The sequence below is a fragment of the Rana temporaria genome, chromosome 1 (genome assembly GCF_905171775.1).
Source record: "Rana temporaria chromosome 1, aRanTem1.1, whole genome shotgun sequence".
In the NCBI taxonomy this organism is placed as follows: Eukaryota; Metazoa; Chordata; class Amphibia; order Anura; family Ranidae; genus Rana; species Rana temporaria.
Window position 1 is genome coordinate 494,703,859 of NC_053489.1, and position 19,549 is coordinate 494,723,407.

General features: G+C 41.2%; 1 protein-coding gene across 1 annotated transcript in view; it reads left to right on the forward strand.

Annotated features, from left to right (window-relative positions):
* The window catches only part of FGF2 (fibroblast growth factor 2), a 73,408-nt gene that overhangs the window by 12,958 nt on the left and 40,901 nt on the right, over nucleotides 1-19,549 (forward strand). The window lies entirely within an intron of this gene.

The window sequence follows — 19,549 nt, forward strand, 5'->3', positions numbered from 1 at the left end:
GAGGACAGGCTGACTGGGGGCAGAAAATGAGGACGGCTGAAGGTGCAGGTGGCCAGGGACCACTCCATCTCACAACAAACAGATCCTCTGGAAGCAGCACTGTCCTAATCCAAGACGAGTACAGACCCTGCATGCTGATGGCGATCATGGATATCCTGCTGGCATGGAAGGTACCGTACCGAGCATCAACAACATACCTTCCCACAGACAGGGACTGCAGACTGGGACATGGGCCACAGGAGGGGCTGCAATGATGGGCACAGTGAGACTGCATTTGATGGGCACAGTGAGGCTGCAATGATGGGCACAGTGAGGCTGCATTTGATGGGCACAGTGAGGCTGCATTTGATGGGTACAGTGAGGCTGCATTTGATAGGCACTGATGAGGCTGCATTGAACTCTTGTATCATGTCTGCAGCCTCTGACCATCTCCTGTATCATGTCTGCAGTCTCTGAGGGAGTCTGGAGAGGAGTCAAGAGTGGGATCACCGCTGGGATGGGGGTCATGGGAGAAGTCAGATGTCTGTGGACTGTGGAGAGGAAACTATAGGATAAAACTAGAGCCACCAAGCTGGAGCCAACTGACTGAGCCCTGCATGTTGCACCTGAGAGGAGGTCGGTGACAGCACCGCTAGGCCAGTCTGAGGGGGGGGGGGGTCACTGATGTAAAGGGGAAGTGAATACGATAATGTAAGGGGGCACCGATTTAAAGGTTTCCTCCTTATATCAGTAACCCACTACCCTTACCGTATTCTTTCTGTGGAAGGTGACCCCCCCCCACATTCTGAGTTCCTGGGGTCCCCCTTGATGATTGGCCACTTTTACCTGGAATTTGCGTTTATAGATATAAAGCCCTATGTACTTTTATATCTGTCTTATCTATATATAATACACTCTTCAAATGTGCTTTAAAATGTATGGTTTTCCCTTTCATGAACAAGAAAATAATGACGCTATGCTGTTATGAGGGTATAATAATGCTGTGGGGCTGGTTTGAAATTTTTTTCAGGGCTGGTTTTTATTTCCACTCCGGCCCTGCTAGGGAACATATTTAACCCCTTCAGCGCCCCCTAGTGTTAACCCCTTCCCTGCCAGTCACATTTACACAGTAATCAGTGCAGTTTTATAGCACTAATCGCTGTATAAATGTGAATGGTCCCAAAAAAGTGTCCGATATGTCCGTCGCAAAAAAAAGTGTCCGATATGTCCGTCGCAATCTCACGGTCACAATAAAAATCGCTGATCGCCGCCATTACTGTTAAAAAAATTAAAAAAAATAAATAAAATGCAATAAAACTATCCCCTGTTTTTTAGACTATAACCTTTTTGTAAACCAATCAATATACGCTTATTTTACCAAAAATATGTAGAAGAATACATATCGGTCGAAACTGAGGAAAACTTTTTTTATTTTAAATTGTAATATTTATTAAATCAAAAAGTAAAAAATATTGTGTTTTTTTCAAAATTGTTGCTCTTCTTTTTTTTTAAGTGCAAAAAATAAAAACCGCAGAGGTGATCAAATACCCCCAAACGAAAGCTCTATTTGTGGGAAAAAGGGACATACATTTTGTTTGGGTGCAACATCGCACGACCGCGCAGTTGTCAGTTGAAGCGACGCAGTGCTGAATCGCAAAAAGCACTCTGGTCAGGAAGGGGGTAAATTCTTCTGGGGCTGAAGTGGTTAATACAACACCAAGATTCTGTTTAAAATTAGAAAAAGCAGGTTGTATATAGAGAATATTTTTCCTTATGTAGGTTTCCTAATGTTTCCCATTTTTTTTGGTCCACAAAGCTTTATTGATAGCTTGTTTGTGTTACCATCAAGAACAGGAATACATATTACTACCTAAAGCAGAGTTTTTTCCTTTTATGAACAGAAATTAGCAGTTAATTGTTCCTTCTCTTGGCTTGCCCTCTGTTATTGACCTTTACTAATAATATTATTTCTCGTGAGCAGAACTTCTGAATGGTGGCTGGGTTGACAATGAATCAATTGATGAAAAATTGTAAAGGTAAATACAGTCTGAGAAAAATATTAGACAACTTAAATGACTTGATTATAGAAGATTACAGGTCATTTCCATTAGACCCCATTCTAATTCATTCTCTAAATAGGCTTGTTGAAGCTCAGCATTGTAACGGCAGGAACATAATATTCCAAAACAAATTGGGGCTGAAAATGGAGTCAATGGTTTAGTGAGCGTGGACCTGTGAATAGAGCATTAATTCTACTTGCTGCTGTGGTTACATATTCTGACAGGAAACTATTAAACAAACACAGTTTCAGGTTAGTGTTTTCGGTATTTTTGGGGCTTTCATCCTGAAAGACTTTATTCAAAATATAAAATGAAACAAAACAATACAGTGCCTTGAAAAAGTATTCATACCCCTAAAATTTTTCCAGATTTTGTTATATTAAACCAAAAATTTAAAAAAAAATTGGAGGGGGGGGGGGGGTTTATGTGATAGACCAACACAAAGTGGCACAAAAATTTGAAGTAGAAGGAAAATTATAAATGTTTTTTTTTTTTTTTTTTTTTTACAAATAAATATTTGAAAAGTTTGGCATGCATTTGTATTCAGCCCCCTTTACTCTGATACCCCTAACTAAGGTCTAGTGGAACCAATTTCCTTCAGAAGTCACCTAATTAGTAAAAAGAGTCCTCCTGTGTTTAATTTAGCTGTTCTGTGAAGCCCTTGTATGTTTGTTAGAGAACCTTAGTGAACAAACAGCATCATGGAGGCCAAGGAACACACCAGACAGGTCAGGGATAAAGTTGTGGAGAAGTTTAAAGCATGGTTAGGTTATATAAAAATATCCCATTTGTGAAATTTTTGAGAAGCCCTTATATACCTTATGTTCATCCTATTTTAATTCAGAATTCAAAATTGTAATTTATGACATAATAATATTATGCTAACAATTTGAATGTACAAAATATATATTATTATCTACAATAAAATATTTGAAAAAGAAAGAAAAAAATATCCCAAGCTTTGAACATCTCACAGAGTACTGTTCATTTCATCATCCGAAAATGGAAAGAGTATGGCACAACTGCAAACCTACCAAGACATGGTCGTCCACCTAAACTGACAGGCCAGCCAAGGAGAGCATTCATCAGAGAAGCAGCCAAGAGGCCCATGGTAACTCTGGAGGAGTTGCAGAGATCCACAGCTCAGGTGTGAGAATCTGTCCACAGGGCACTATTAGTTGTGCACTCCACAAATCTGGCCTTTATGGAAGAGTGGCAAGAAGAAATCCATTGTTGAAAGACATAAGAAGTCCCATTTGATGTTTGCAAGAAGCCATGTGGGGGACACAGCAAACATGTGGAAAAAGGTGCTCTGGTCAGATGAGACCAATATTGCTATGTGTGGCGGAAAACTAACACTGCACATCACCCTCAACACCTTTAGCAAGGACAGGGAAGCTGGTCAGAGTTGATAAAATGATGGATGGAGCCAAATACAGGGCAATCTTAGAAGAAAACACTATCAGGCAATCTTAGAAGAAAACACTATCAGGCTTTTGCCCGGCCAAATCACATCGGAATTCTGCCGAAATTCCATCGGAGAAAAATAGAACATGTTCTATATCTAAACTCCAATGGAATTCATCAATTTCGGATGAAAAAACTCATATGGGGCTACACACGATCGGAATTTCTGATGGAAAAAGTCAGACAGACTTTTTCCTTTGGAAATGCCGATCGTGTGTACGCGGCATTAGAGTCTGCAAAAAAATTGAGACTGGGGCAGAGGTTCACCTTAGGACAATGACCCTAAACATACAGCCAGAGTTACAATGGAATGGTTTAAATCAAAGCATATTCATGTGTCAGGCCTCGTACACACGGCCGAGGAACTCGACGTGCCAAACACATCGAGTTCCTCGGCCAGTTCAGCCCTGAAGCCGCCGAGGACCTCGGCGGGACGAGAGCTCCCATAGAACAACGAGGAAATAGAGAACATGTTCTCTATTTCCTCGCCGAGGTCCTCGTCGGCTTCCTCGGCCGAAAGTGTACACACGACCAGTTTCCTTGGCAGAATTCAGCCAGAAACTCGGTCGGAAGCTGAATTCTGCCGAGGAAACTGGTCGTGTGTACGGGGCCTTAGAATTGTCCAGTCAAAGTCCAGACCTAAATCCAATTGAGAATCTGTGGCAAGACTTGAAAATTGTTGTTCAGACGCTCCCCAACCAATCTGACAGAGCTTGAGCTATTTTACAAAGAAGAATGGGCAAACATTTCACTCTCTAGATGTGCAAAGCTGATAGAGACATCCCCAAAAAGACTTGCAGCTGTAATTGAAAAGTGAAAGTTGGTTCTACAAAGTATTGACTCAGGGGGCTGAAGACAGATTCATACAAAACTTTTCACATATTTACTTGTAAGAAATGTTGAAAATCATTTATAATTTACCTTTCACTTCACAATTATGTGCCATTATGTGTTGGTCTATCACATAAAATCCCAATAAAATACATTTATGTTTTTGGTTGTAACATGACAAAATGTGGAACATTTCAAGGGGTATGAATACTTTTTCAAGACACTGTATCCTTATTCTCCGAAAATAAACCATACGAATAGGCTAATTAAAAGCCCTGAAATGTGTCATTAAATTGTTTCTTACTTGTCTTTCTTCCTCCTTTTAACATCCTCTGTAAACTCTCGAACCTCTTATTTTCCTTCATGACTGTATGGTCCCCATACACTAGACATTTTTTTTTTTAAATAGTACATTTGGACTGTTCGTAAATTTTTCGTTCAGTTGATGGGCACAAAAAAATAAATCGTCTTTTGAGAGACAAAAAAAATTCAAAAGAGCAGGTTGCAAAATTTCTGCAGAATGAACTAAAAATTGAAAGTTTAAAGGGGTTATAAACCCTCAGGCCTCGTACACACGACCGAGTTTCTCGGCAAAAACCAACAAGAAACTTGCTGGGAGATATTTTTTTGCCGAGGAAACCGGTCGTGTGTACATTTTCGTTGAGGAAACTGTCGAGAACCTCGACGAGCCAAAAAGAGAGCAAGTTCTCTATTTCCTCGACGGGAGTCTGATTTGGCTCGTCGAGTTTCTGGTCAGGATGGTTTTCGACGAGAAACTCGAACGTCTGTATGCTAAGAAACCCGCGCTTGCTCAGATTAAAGTATGGGACGGGAGTAAAAGTAGCATTTGTAATGGAGATAACACATTTTTAAAGCTGTAACAGACTGAAAAGTGCAAATTGTCTCTTACCAAACTTTTATTTAACACGCAAACACATGAAATTAGCAAAAGCAGCCCCAAGAGTTTAGCCAGTGGAATCGAACTTCCCCTGCCATTGTATGTGTTGTATGTCACCGCGTTTGAGAACGAGGAGGCAAATACGGTGTGGCAAAAAGTATTGCAATGGCCGCCATTTTATTCTCTAGGGTGTTAGAAAAAAAATGTATAATGTTTGGGGGTTCTAAGTAATTTTCTAGCAAATGTGTTTTTAATGTGTAAACACTGAAGCCTCGTACACACGACCGAGGAACTTGACGGGCGAAACACATCGTTTTCCTCGTCGAGTTCCTTGTTAGGCTGTCGAGGAACTCGACAAGGCAAGTTTCTCCATTCCCGTCGAGGAAAAAGAGAACATGCTCTCTTTTTGGCTCGACGGGATCCTCAACAGTTTCCTCTTCGAAAAATGTACACACCACCGGTTTCCTTGGCAACAAAAAACCCCAGCAAGTTTCTTGCTGGTTTTTGCCGAGAAACTTGTCCGGCTATCCCCTACTCTTGCTACCTTCAGGCGATCCCTGAAAACTCACCTCTTCAGGGAAGCCTATCACGTCTCCAACTAATCTTTTACCACTTCCATCAGCTCATTCCCCACAGTTGCAACCTTTTGTACCACCTGCCCCACCCTATTAGATTGTAAGCTCTTCTGAGCAGGGCCCTCTTAATCCTCTTGCATTTTATTGTATTGTAACTGTATTGTCTACCTTTTATATTATAAAGTGCTGCTTAAACTGTTGCCGCTATATAAATCCTGTATAATAATAATAGATAAGCAGTCCCTTTGTCACTGAATCATTGCTACAATTTCGGTATCATTAGGAAGATGCAGAGAAGCAATTACTGAGTCATGTGATATGCTTACTGTTATTTGCTTCATACTGGTTATAAATAAATTTAATTCAGGCAGCCGATTGTAGGGGAAGCCAAGTTTTCTCTAGTCCCCAGTGAACTAATGAACACTATTCTGCTTCAGTCTGTAAGATAACTGTCTCCCCTGTGTATGGTCAAGAGGTATACTTTAATGAAATATGGGAAACCTACGCAATGTAAACGGCAACTGTAATTCATACTTTAATTCATTTTAATTAGTCAGCCACTTGTCATGCATTCGTAAAAAATTGTGTTGGTGTGTAGAAATGTGGAGGCAGTTTTAGAAACCCCTGTGACTATCTGAGGAAATTGCAATTTTTCCAAAGAATTTTTGACATGCTGTGTGACTTCCAGAAAATGATTTCACTTGGAAGCTTTCTAACATTGCTTATGTCTGATGACACGTCCTGTAACACTACTTACACTTAGTACCTAAGATATGAAAGCCTCTGTTATAAAGTATATGGCTTTGGACTTGCTAAGATAGTGATACTTTAGTGTTAAATGTTTCAGTTGTCTCCTTAAACGTTGACCTGTTCCCCAAAGACATGCATTTACTGGAAAATATTGAAATCCTAAGATTTATCCTTTATCCTAAGATTTAAACTTGATAAACCTTTTCCAATTTCAGAAATAAGGTCATATTGCTGATACTAAGATATAGAGAACTTAGCCTCTGCAGTTTTTGTATAGTATTAAGGGTGTGACAGTGGGCAGTATACACAGGAGAGGAGTGCAGAGGGTATGACAGTGGGCAGTAAAAGGAGAATTGTGCAGAGGGTATGACTCGAAAGTCCCACGCTGTGAATGCGCAGGCTTCTCGGCCGGCTTCTTGGCTTATTCATTGGTTGATTAAAAGCAGCGCAGCTATTGGCTCACGCTGCTGTCCATCACTTTCAATGATGCCGGGGAACGGGGCCGAGTGATACAGTGAGCGGCTATAGCCGCCGGCTGTATCACTGGAGCGTGCCCGCAAGAACTAACCACCATGCGAGCTCCCTCGCATGAAGGTGGTTAGTTCTTGCGGGGAGGAGCCGAGACAGCCGCAGAGGGACCCCAGAAAACCAGGTTCGGGGCCACTCTGTGCAAAACGAGCTGCACAGTGGAGGTAAGTATAACATGTTTGTTATTTTTTTTTTTTTTTTTTTAATCTTTAGTGTTCCCATCTATTATCTCTTTTTTTCTGGGACAGGAAGTAATGAAATGATAAAAAAATGATAAAGGCATACCTCCCAGCGTTTTGAGATGGGAACAAGTAACACCTATTAGCAAAAGTATGTAGGCATAGGGCACCCCCCAGTCACGCCCCTTTAAAGGTGAATTATACAACAAAAAATTATTAGTTAAACCCACAAGTCTCTCTGTCCCAAAAGAGGGACAGAGAGACTCGGTACCAAATCAGGAATAGTTAGGAGCTATGCAAAGGTTTTTTACTATTACCATACCCAACTCTATCCAAAAACAAAAAAATGTGAGCTTCATAAGTTCTTCCTGATCCAACCTATTCCATGGAGGGGACACATTTCTTTAGGCCTGTGTTATATCAATAAACTGTATCTCCAGCCAAAGGCTCTTTGGATAAATGTACCTATAGACTAACAAAAGTGTCCCCTACCACACACACGCAGGATCAAGGTATGAACTGGTGTCTGATAATTCAAAGGGTGGGAATAAATAAGGAGACTTTGCACAGAGGCAAAGATGGCTCTGCAAGATGACACTCACTACACTCATTCCCTACTTTAAAGTAGATCTATAGTCACAGTATACACTTTAATTTTATAACACCAGCATTATAAAAACAATACAAACAATAGTTATTTCTGACAATCCAGTATAGGCTTACTTGAAAAAATCTCCTTTCAGGTTGTGAGTACTTCCTCCTTGCCGGCCATCTCTTTCCACAACTTACTAGATTCCCTGTATGTTTAGCTTAACCTCTGATATTTACTTTTAATTCCTAAGGACTCCACATCCCATGGTACCTTGCTGCCTGCCAGCAGCGATTCCTGTACTGACTCCACCTCCTGAAACTCCACCTCTCAATACCTCCGTAGTTCAGAAGGCAGGCTCTTTGAAATGTATGACAGCAGTGCCTACTAACAGGACATAATGAACTCATGTCACAGAATTCAAGGAAGTAAATGTGTGGGGATCTTCACAAAGCAGGTTTACAAACTTCAAGATTGTTCAGAGTAATAGAAGTAGGCTAGAGATAATTAAAATACAGTGTGAAATTAAAATTTTTACCAAAGATATGCTTTGAAAAAGAGATAAATTATTTATGGACGCCTCCATGTCTTCATTTGTGCAGTGTCTTTTTAACAAGAAAATTAGGTAACAAGTGTTCCCCACATCATTACTCTGGAGCTGCTAGCTCCAGTCTGACCGAATCAAATAAAAATAAATCATATAGCCAGATTCACAAAGAGTTACGCCGGCATATCAGTAGATACCCCGACGTAACTCGGAATCTAAGCTGTCGTAAGTTTAAGTGTATGCTCAAACTGAGATACACTTAAACCTAGCTAAGATGCGACGGCCTGCGCCGTCGTATCTTAGGGTGCAATTTTTCCGCTGGCCGCTAGGTGGGGCTTTCGTTGAGTTCTGCGTAGAATATGTAAATGACTAGATACGCCGATTCACGAACGTACGTGCGCCCGTCGCAGAAAAGATACGCCGTTTACGTAAGGCGTTTTCCGGCGTAAAGTTATTCCAACAAATAGCTGGCCTAGCCAATATTAAGTATGGCCATCGTTCCCGCGTCAAAATGTGAAAATTTTACGTCGTTTGCGTAAGTCGTCCGTGAATGGGGCTGGACGTATTTACGCTCACGTCGAAACCAATACATCCTTGCGGCGTACTTTGGAGCAATGCACACTGGGATATGTACACGGACGGCGCATGCGCTGTTCGTAAAAAACATCAATCACGTCGGGTCACCAATAATTTCCATAAAACACGCCCCCCCATCCTCATTTGAATTAGGCACGCTTACGCCGGCCCCATTTACGCTACACCGCCGTAAGTTAGGAGGCAAGTGCTTTGTGAATACAGTACTTGCCTCTCTGACTTAAGGCGGCGTATCGTAAATACGCTACGCGCCTTAAAGATGCGGCGCCCTACCTGAATCTGGCTATTAAGATGTGATGAGATTTCAGGATGTTCCTGCTGTCAAATCCCAATACCGCCATTGTTGATTGGTTCATAGTAGGGACTAGTGTAGATTTATTTGAAATCACAATTCTTTCTACCTAATTTGTGAGTGGCAAATTAAAAAAAAATACTTTTGAAATTACATCAAGGAACATGTTAAAGCTTATACAGTATTTTTGTGATTAGGTGTACATATATAATTTATCTGGGCTGGTACAATTTACATTTTATATGACTCTGATATGGACACTAAAACAGGGACCAATGCAAATGGTTAAAATGTCAATGCTGTATTCTTGCACATTTGAGTAAGTTTAGAAAGAAATGTAATCTTTAATTTCATGGAAAAATTTAATATAACTATCCATTGACATTTGTTTAATAGATTTAGGTTTTCGATTAGCTGGCAAATACTAACACTTCCATTTGGAAAGTTTTGATAATGTCTGCATGCATAATCTCAAAGGTTTTGAGTTTCTATATTTTCCTTCTTTAAACTTGATACATTTTGGAAAAATATCCTACTTTGATATCTTATAGTAAACCTCTCCCTATAGCTCAGATTCATTGTTCATGCTTGAAATAAATTAGCCCATGCAATGGATGAATAGGGTTCGTGGTTAGAGTGTTGGCCTTGAATACACAACTCTGTGGGTTTGTATTCAGCCTAAGCCACTTAACCTCTGTGTGATGTTGGGTAAATCATTTTCCCACTCTCTTCCTGACGTACCCACCTGCACTTGAGAATTAAAAACTGTTTTCTTAAGGCCCTCTGGGAATCAACTGTGCAGAGAGAAATGTGCAGCTGTGTAAATGCTTCTTAAGGATAAGAGGTCAGCGAAAAATATATATATTTATGTAATGATAGCGTGCTTACAAACCAAATAATATAGCAATAACATGTTTATTTGGGCAGTTTTCTTTGCAAGGGAATTGTCTCTTAGTTTAGTGAATGAGGTAAGGCTCTGCTGATTTCCAACATTCAAACATGTCCAAGCAAAAATACAGTTTTTTTTTTTTTTCTTACACCACGTTCACTAAGCTAGGAGAAAATTCAATAGCAAAGTGAAGAACCTATTTGCCTTTAGTAAATCAACCCGATGATATCTCTGGTCACTGATGATATTCGTTGTTATCATTCCATAATTTATTCATTCTGGAATAATTCCCAGTTGAAGGGAAAAGAGGTTTACATTATCAGTGGTTTGCTCATTTCAGGTTGACAGCTACTCTACTAGCATACCATTGTGTAACATTGAGTAATAAGTGTAGTTTAATACAGTTATCCTGTAAATGACCACTTCCCCTGCCCCAGCAGGCCCAACACATCTCATATTCACCTGTACTCACTTCTCATGCCTGTACACACAACGGTTTTTCCGATGGAGCTCCGACGGAATTCTGCTCAAGCTGTCTTGCATACACATGGTCACATTGTCACACCAAATTCCGACCGTCAAGAACGCAGTGACGTACAACAAAAATTAAGTTCAATTCCTCCGAGCATACGTCGACCTGATTCTGAGCATGCATGGTTTTTAGTCCGTCGGAATTGCATCCAGACGAACGCAAATTCCGACATGTTCTCTATCTAATTCCGTTGGGGCATACACATGGACAGAATATCCAAAGAAAAGCTTTTGTCTGACTTTTTCCGTCGGAAATTCTGCTTGTGTGTACAAGGCATCAGAGTTCTTTTCTGTCTACCCCACTGTGAGCTACACATCCACCACTATGACATCTCCCAGCTGGGCTCCTCTGCAAAGAATTTCCAGTCATCTCTATAAAGAGGCCGTTGGGCTGCAATAGAAATCTGTCTCCACTTTTACAAAGAAAAACCTGACAGGATATTCTGCAGTGGTGGCCTAACAGTGAAACTCTCTGGGGCACAATAATAGATAGGCGTGCAGTGATGTTACCGCGTTCTACGCAAGTAACATCACGTTTGTAAGTAGGATTTCATATTTATTAATACCTGTTCTAAAAACGTTATCACGCTATTGTCCGGTTTTTTCAATTTAATTTATGACCCACGGATGGATTGCATGATACGGATTAGAGCTTCCATGACCTGATGACATCTTATTGTGGCTTTGAAATACCCTGCGTTCACTAGATGCTGGATTACTATACATTGCTGTTTATATCTGTCATTTGGTAAGCTGCTCTCCATGTGGTGGCGGTCTTCACGGATGTCAAGTGCACCTGGGTGTTGTTCGTCTTGATCCTAACCATTTAAGGCGTTTATTCAACATTTATTTTGGACTTAATTTATAATTTTTCATTTTTTAAGAAAAAAAATTCTTTAAAGGATTTTATATGGGGTTACGTTTTTATTTAGGTGACCTATAATCTGTATTTTTACACTGTTATGTTTATGCCAGCCTTGCTTGCTGAGTATAAAAAAATTTTTTTTTGTTGGCACAGTTTTTCTTTTCCCCATAGATAGGAATAACACTTGGTGAAGGAGTATGCTGGGGGGAGGAGACTACTTGAAGGATACATGTACTATAAGAAGAGTTATTCTTTAGGATAAATTGTAAATGCTAATGGTGTGCAGGTAAAATTGCTAGAATTGTAAAGAATCACTCTAGGCAAACACCTAAATATAATAAATTGTATACAGTATGTAATATTGTTCAGCCAACCTTGTGATATAGGCATCCCAGGCAGACAATAAAGTCAAGTCCTGGACATCTCCAAAGACCTGAAGTCCATATGCCAACAGGCTGAGCAATAGTACACTGATAAGGTTACATTTTTTTCTCTTCCCTGTTGTCTGACATAGTTATGCAAATTAAATAGAGTATAGATTACTCTACAGGCAGCTCTCAAGACAGATTCAGGTACCTAAAGTAGTTCTAATAAAAATCAATTTAATTTATTTTTATAGTGAATGATGAATTCCATATTTTTTTTCCATAATGCATTTTTATTAAGTGAAAATTGCAAAAGCATACAGGGTTGCCCACAGACACAGAAAACACAAGTCAAAATCCCAATCATGACATAAACAATCATACACAAGTTAGACATAGTGGGCCAGATTCACGTAGCCCGGGCGCAGCGTAACGTAACCGATTTAGGTTACACCGCCGCAAATTTTCTGTCTAAGTGCCTGATCCACAAAGCACTTACCTGGAAATTTGCGGCGGTGTATCCTAAATCCGTCCGGCGCAAGGCGGACCAATTCAAATGGGGCGGGTACCATTTAAATTAGGCGCGCTCCCGCAACTGGTCCTGTTGTACTAGCCCAAGCATCAAGAGCTAAACAGGGGGGTCCAGGGCAGCTTTATTGTTAATTTTTTTGCCTAAATTAATAATTTAATTTTATTAGACCACACACCATCCCTACTTGCTTACAAGGGCTTAGGAGGGGCCCAGGAGGCAGGAACAGAGGAGGCACTTTTTTCATTTGCCAGGGGGTAGGCAAATAAAGTCAGTGCTGCTGTTGGGGGGCCTTGTCAAGAAGGCTGTATGGGGCCCCATGATTTCTAACAGTAGCCCTGGGGATAGCTGTCAATCGTACCAAGCCCCAGCCCATTAAGCAACCCCTGCCAGCTGCAAGTATTACCCCCCCCCCCCCCCAGGGAAAATGGCAGGCCAATCCAAAAGAGGAGAGAGAAAGAGTACAATGAAAGTCAGAAGAGGAGAATGAAAAGGACAGGGGTGGATTCAATTTTCTATATCTCCCTGGATTTCAGTTTTAATTACTGTTTTCACATTCACCAGACTTATTACACAGCCTCATAGTTTTATTCTGAGAACCGTCCATCTTATGTTCTAGTGTGTGAATTAAACGACAAACTCTTATTTAACCTCTACTCATTTGAAGGACATTGTAATAGCAATGTAACAATTGTTATACAATCTGTATTTGACAAACCAAAATAACCTCCTTTTGTGTTGTGATTTCTGCCTGTCTGCTGGTCAACTCTTTTCACAACGTTCTGCTGCTTACTCTGCTGTTTACTGTCAGTTTTTAAAAAAACTACATGTCCCATGGTCCCAAGCTGCCTGCAAGCTGTGATTCCTGTACCGATTCCACCTCCTGAAACTCCTCCTCTCAGTTGCTCTGTACAGAAAGAAGGCTCACAGAATTCAAGGTAGTAAATGTGTGGGGATCTTCACAAATTACTGTAAGTTCACAAATTTTAGGATTTTTCAGGTGTCAGTTAGTGTCAGTGTGTTTTAGGGTAGGATTAAAAAAAACAATATGGGCACTATTGTAACATACACATATATTTAATTTGGGTTGTTCTTTTGGTGGAAGTTTATGTTCGTAGCATGAAATATACATTTAAATGTAAAATTAAAATAGATTTTTTTTTTACTATTTTGGGCCAGTTTTCCTTTGATAATAAAACAAATCAGGTGATATCTATTACCATTGGCCATCTAAAGAAAGCCCAATTTGTCCTGAAAAAAACATGGTATAATCCACCTAAAACGGTGCTTAGGCATTTAGATTTGTTTTACCCTCAGGCCCGGAGGGGTTAACAGGAGTAGGCTAGAAATAATTGAAATACAATGTGGAAATTAATATATGATTTTACATTCTGACCATAGAAACTTTTTCAGTAAAGTAACAGTAACCAACTCTATGATAGATCATGGGGCTCATTTTTATTTTTATTATCGAATTTAAGGAAATTCCTAACAACAGAGCTAATTTATTTTATTTTGCTTTATAAATTGCAAAGACATCATGTGTACATTAAGTACAGCTAATCCCTATGTATGCTTCAGTACTTCCATGGAATTCATGTAGTAATACCGTATTTGCCGGCTTATAAGACGACCCCCTAATTTTCCAGCCAAAATGTTGGTTTTGGGATATACTCACCGTATAAGACTACCCCCTTCCTACTAGTCATGCCTCGCCTCACGGTGCCACCATTACATGCCAGACTGTGCCACTACATGCCAGACTGTGCCCCATTACATGCCAGACTGTGCCCCATTACATGCCAGACTGTGCCCCATTACATGCCAGACTGTGTCCCATTACATGCCAGACTGTGCCCCATTACATGCCAGACTGTGCCCCATTACATTACATTACCCCTCCATTGTGCTGTTCTCCCCGTCCGCGTTCCGCTCTGTGTCCCCCCTCGCTGTGCCCTTACCTTATCCACATGCAGAATCGCGGCAGTACTGTACGTTTTTTCAAAAGCCGCGCCTCCTACGTCTTCTGTTCCGTGATAGGCGGAACAGTCAGCTTCCCAGGAGGCACTGTGTTCAGTGTTCGCCTATCACGGAGGCCCTCTCGTCCGAGGACGAGAGGGCCTCCGTGATAGGCGGACACTAAACACAGGACAAGAGGGCCTCCGTGATAGGCGGACACTGAACACAGTGCCTCCTGGGAAGCTGAGTGTTCCGCCTATCACGGAACAGAAGACGTAGGAGGCACGGCTTTTGAAAAAACATACGGCCGCGATTCTGCATGTCTTTAGGATAAGGTAAGGTTAGGTTACCGGCGTATAAGACGACCCCCGACTTTCAAGAGGATTTTAAGGGGTTAGAAAGTCGTCTTATACGCCGGAAAATACGGTACTCATCTTTCTATAGAAATTCTTGAGTAACCATTTATGATTGTGAGTCTGACATGTATAAAGTTCAGCTATAGGTCAAAAAAGGTAATTAATCCAGTCTCACAGATGTATATTCCTTAAACTGCACTGCAGACTATTTATGACAAGACCTCATTAGAAGTCTTTCCAAGACCTAGTCGGTTGGGACAGGGATTTATGATATCTCAGCATTCCTTCTAGCTTGGACTGTTAATTATGTCACCTTTGAACACTGCCAAACATAGACAGGAGTTATTGATCTTACCATCTTGTCAATGACTTTTAATTTTGGGGGGGAAAAATTAGGGTAGCATTGTGTTTAATACCACCCCCCATTCTCTCCACACAGTTCGGGGCTGGCAGACCTCATTATTTTACAGGTATCATTTGTAACAGGAATTTTTTTTTTTTTACGTTCATACTGTTTTTTATATAAATGCCAGCTTTTTATTTCTGCAAAAAAAGAAAAAAGAAAAAAAATCATTCTGCCCCTGGTGAAATTAATGTCTTGATGGAGGGCACGGCCGATGGTGATACCATACAAAATCAGCACCAGATGTTTGTGTTTTTTATGTTATTTTTTGTTTGTATAATGTTTGTTTTATGCAGACCCCAGTAGAGTTTTTAGGTCTCAATCTTTAGGAATGCTGGCTTTGTCGTAGGGTTTTATATCTGTCTGTGTCCTTTACCCTTGTTGTCCCTTTCTTTGGAGGAAGAATGTGAGAAGAAAGTGACAACAAAGAAGAATTCTATCTGAACCGTGGGAACATTGGATCTCTCCATTTAAAGTTGTGCTATTTTGGAAAATGCAAAAGGGTTGCTTTACTAAAGGAAAATAGACTGTGCACTTTGTAAAGTGCAGTTGCACTCTGCAAGTGCATTTGTTCCAGAGCTTAGTAAATGAGGTAAGGCTTCACTTTGCAAAGAGTACCCAATTAAGTGCAAGGAAAATAAAAAAAAGTTGCATTTTGCTTGCACATGATTGGGTGATGGAAGTCAGCAGGGCTTCTTCTCATTTACTTGCAGGATGCAACTGCACTTTTCAAAGTGCACAGTCTTTTTGCCTATAGTAAATCAACCCCAAAGTGTTTGACTGTGGGAAAGCAACTATCTTTGATTATACAAATAAAGAATGTACCCTCCTGTAAAAATATTTTTTATGCTCTTCAGTGGTGCTGGTAATCTGGCTCTGCCAGGCAGGTTGCTGCCTGGTCTTACCAAAGGGGTGTGGGTGATGTTCTTCATACCCACAGGTGGCACCTCAAGTAATTTCAGCCTCTGGGTGCCTGTGTCGGGTGACATAAGAGCCCAAGTGACATAATGCTAAGCTGCTGCGAGATCCTGTGGTTGTAGCTCACCCAATGATGGCCTGCGTGCAGAGCTGTATCCTGGCCTAGGCCAACAAGGCCCAGGCCTAGGGCAGCACTTTGCAGGGGGGCAGCACGGAAAGAGTCCCCGCCGGCTTGCGCTACACTGTTAGTGTAGCGGCAGTCTTATGGGGCGGACTGGGCTGAGAGGCAAATTAGTCTAGCGCCCCCATAAAGCGGCCGCACTGCTTCTGGTATGCAGGCAGCCGGCATTCTGCAACTGTGGGGGGGGGGGTTCTGCTGCACCATTTCCATGGTTATATCTTCTTAGTCCTTTCCATAAAATTATCAGAAATGTGTGCTTAAAGTAGAACTATAGGCTACACTTTATTTTTAATTGTGGATAGATGAGGGGGGGGGGGGGGTCAGTTTATTTTTTACCATCCCCGTCCAATTGTAGAGATTTCCCTTCACTTCCTACCCCATAGCCAAACAGGAAGTGAGAGGAAATCTATGCAAATTAAGGGAATTCATTGCCCCCCCCAACTGGCCCTCATTGTCCCCACTCAATTTTTTAGGGTGGGTCTTAAACAGAAAGGGGCGTGGCCTTGCCAGAAAGGGGTGTGTCATATTTAAATTAGGGGGTGCGCAAGTTTAGTCAGGCCTAGGGCAGCACAAAACCTAAATACACCTCTGCCTGCGTGGAAGGAAGAGCCAGTTGTCTAGCCCTTAATTGCCCTGGACCGAAGAGAACGGGTGATCTGTGCCTCAAGGGCAGTGGTGGGCAAACTACGGCCCGCGGGCCGTATACGGCCCGGCGGACCTTTTAATCCGGCCCACGGACAGTTTGTTAAAACAAGGCACTTTTCCCCTGTACGTAAATGTAAGGGAAAGGTGCCAGTAAAAATGGCGGCGATCGGCTCAGGGTCAGAACTGCGCATGTGCAATTCCCGGAAATACCCGAGAAGATCCGATGCTGAGCCGCTGAGCCGCCGAGTCTACCTCCTGCCCAGCCCACCTGCCTGTGCAGCCAATCCAGTGAGCGCATTTTCCCGCCAGCCTATGAACAGGCAGACAGGACGGAGGAGCCAGAGAGATCTGAGAGTCACGGTCTGTGACCTGAGCGGCTGCGGAGGGAGCCTGACCAGTCGGGACTGGTGGACTGGATAACAGAGCCCCACCGGAGCAACGGACGGACCCCTGCCAGTGCCTGCCCGACTGAGTGAGTAAATTTTGTGGAGCCTGCTGCCCGCCGTTGACTGTGTGTGAGGGTAAGCAGGGAGACAGCCAGGCTGGAATGATTAATTGATGGTGGAGGGAGGAGGGGGCTCAGGTGGACCTACCACAGGTCCACCTGAGCCCCCTCCACCATCAATAAATCTTTCCAGCCTGGCTGCCTCCCTGCTCACCCTCACATGGACAGGATACAGGAGATATCAGAGACAACAGAGAGATTGCATACAATGATTTTGTACAATCTCACCACTGCCATTTTTGTCTGTTAACTGCTGCCTGTGCCTGTCTGACAGCACTCTGCGTGGTTGCTATTAAAAATGCTCTATTTTAGCTAATTTTTTAACAGCATGCATGATGTTTTCAGTTACCTGAACTTGATGTGCTAATTTTTTCCCAAAAAAGTGCGCTTGTAAGACCGCTGCGCAAATACGGCGTAACAGAAAGTATTGCAACGATCGCTATTTTATTCTCTAGGGTGTTAGGATAAAAAATATATATAATGTTTGGGGGTTCTAATTAGAGGGAAGAATATGGCAGAATATGGCAGTGAAAATAGTGTAAAATGACATTAGAATTGCTGTTTAACTTGTAATGCTTAACTTGTAATACCAACGGCCACCACCAGATGGCGCCAGCTCACATCTGGTGGTAATAATTTTTTTTTTTTTTTGCTCCCCTCACTTCCACCCTGCCTGCGGGCCATTTATAACTGGTCCGCGGGCCGCAAATGGCCCGCGGGCCGGTACTTTGAGACCACTGTTTTATTGCCACTTAAAATCAAGTTAAACTGCTACAGCAACCAGCCACTGCTAAGTATAGAGGGAGGGGGGGATGCAGTAAGCATATGTCTTAACTACCTGTATTTACCACCCCTGGTCTGGCTGCAAGAGTGTGAACAAATCCTTAGAAAAAGGTTCTTAGCTGTACAGTGTGTAAGTTGAATCCTGTCCTGATATAATATGTGTACTTATGTTCCCTGCTGCACAAGATACCCTACGCATGTATTTAGACCCCCTACCTCTTTTCTAGAAGGTTTGTAAGCAATTATTTTAATTATACCCAATATATTAATCCTTATATTCACTGCAGTAAAATTTACACATACTCCATAACCATAGATTTGTTGAACTTTGGTGCAAAAAATATGGCTTTATGTATTCTACAACTTAATTATTATCCACTATTAACAATCTAAACATCTATCCCCTGATTACTGAAGTTAGGTAACATTGCTGTTTATTTGTGGGTTTGCATAATTACTTCTGAGGTCGAATGATTCAACACTTCTTTTTTGTGCAGTTTTATACAGGTCATTTTTTCCATATTTCTTCTCGATGTCTTACTTTTTTCACCGGAACAACACTTTATAAGGTTCTATACAACGATGCTGAAGCATACACACTATTAGTGGTTTCCTCTGGCTGGGGACTGCCTGGAGGTGTGGGGGCAGGATCTGCATCACGCAATTACAAGCCTTGGAACCAAATGAATAACAATACTACCGCAGCACGTTGCATCTGGGAGTATTACTCATACAAAACTTTAACTCCTGGAAACCTGATGAAACTACTCCTTTTTTTTTTATTTAAACTTTATTTGATTTTATATTATAAAGAACATTTATTATTTCAATAGACATAATTATAAAAAAAATAAAAAAATCTTAATCTCATATAAATGTTGTCTACCCCCTCCCTCCCCTATGTCGGTGTCTCTTATCTATCTTTATCTTCTTCCCTTCTCCCCCGCTCCTCTTTCTTTCTGCTGCATATTACATCCACTTTTCTGTGTACTTCCTAGCTTTCTAAAATCTATCAATTTTTCCCATATGATATTGAATCTTTCTACCTGGCCTTCTTCTCTACCACTTAAATATTACATTATTATAAATGTAGTCTATTCTCTCAAACCATTCTTTTATTGTAGGTTTTTCTGGGTCTAGCCATTTTTTAGGTATTATTCCCTTCACTGCTTTCAATAAGTATGGGATCATTGTTCTCTTGTATTGTTTTTTTTTTGTACTACTTGTTCTATGAAATAAACATGTCCATGGATCTTTTGAGATCTCTTTATCCATGATTTCCCCTATGTAGTATTGTATCTCTTGCCAAAATTCCTTTATTTTAATACAAT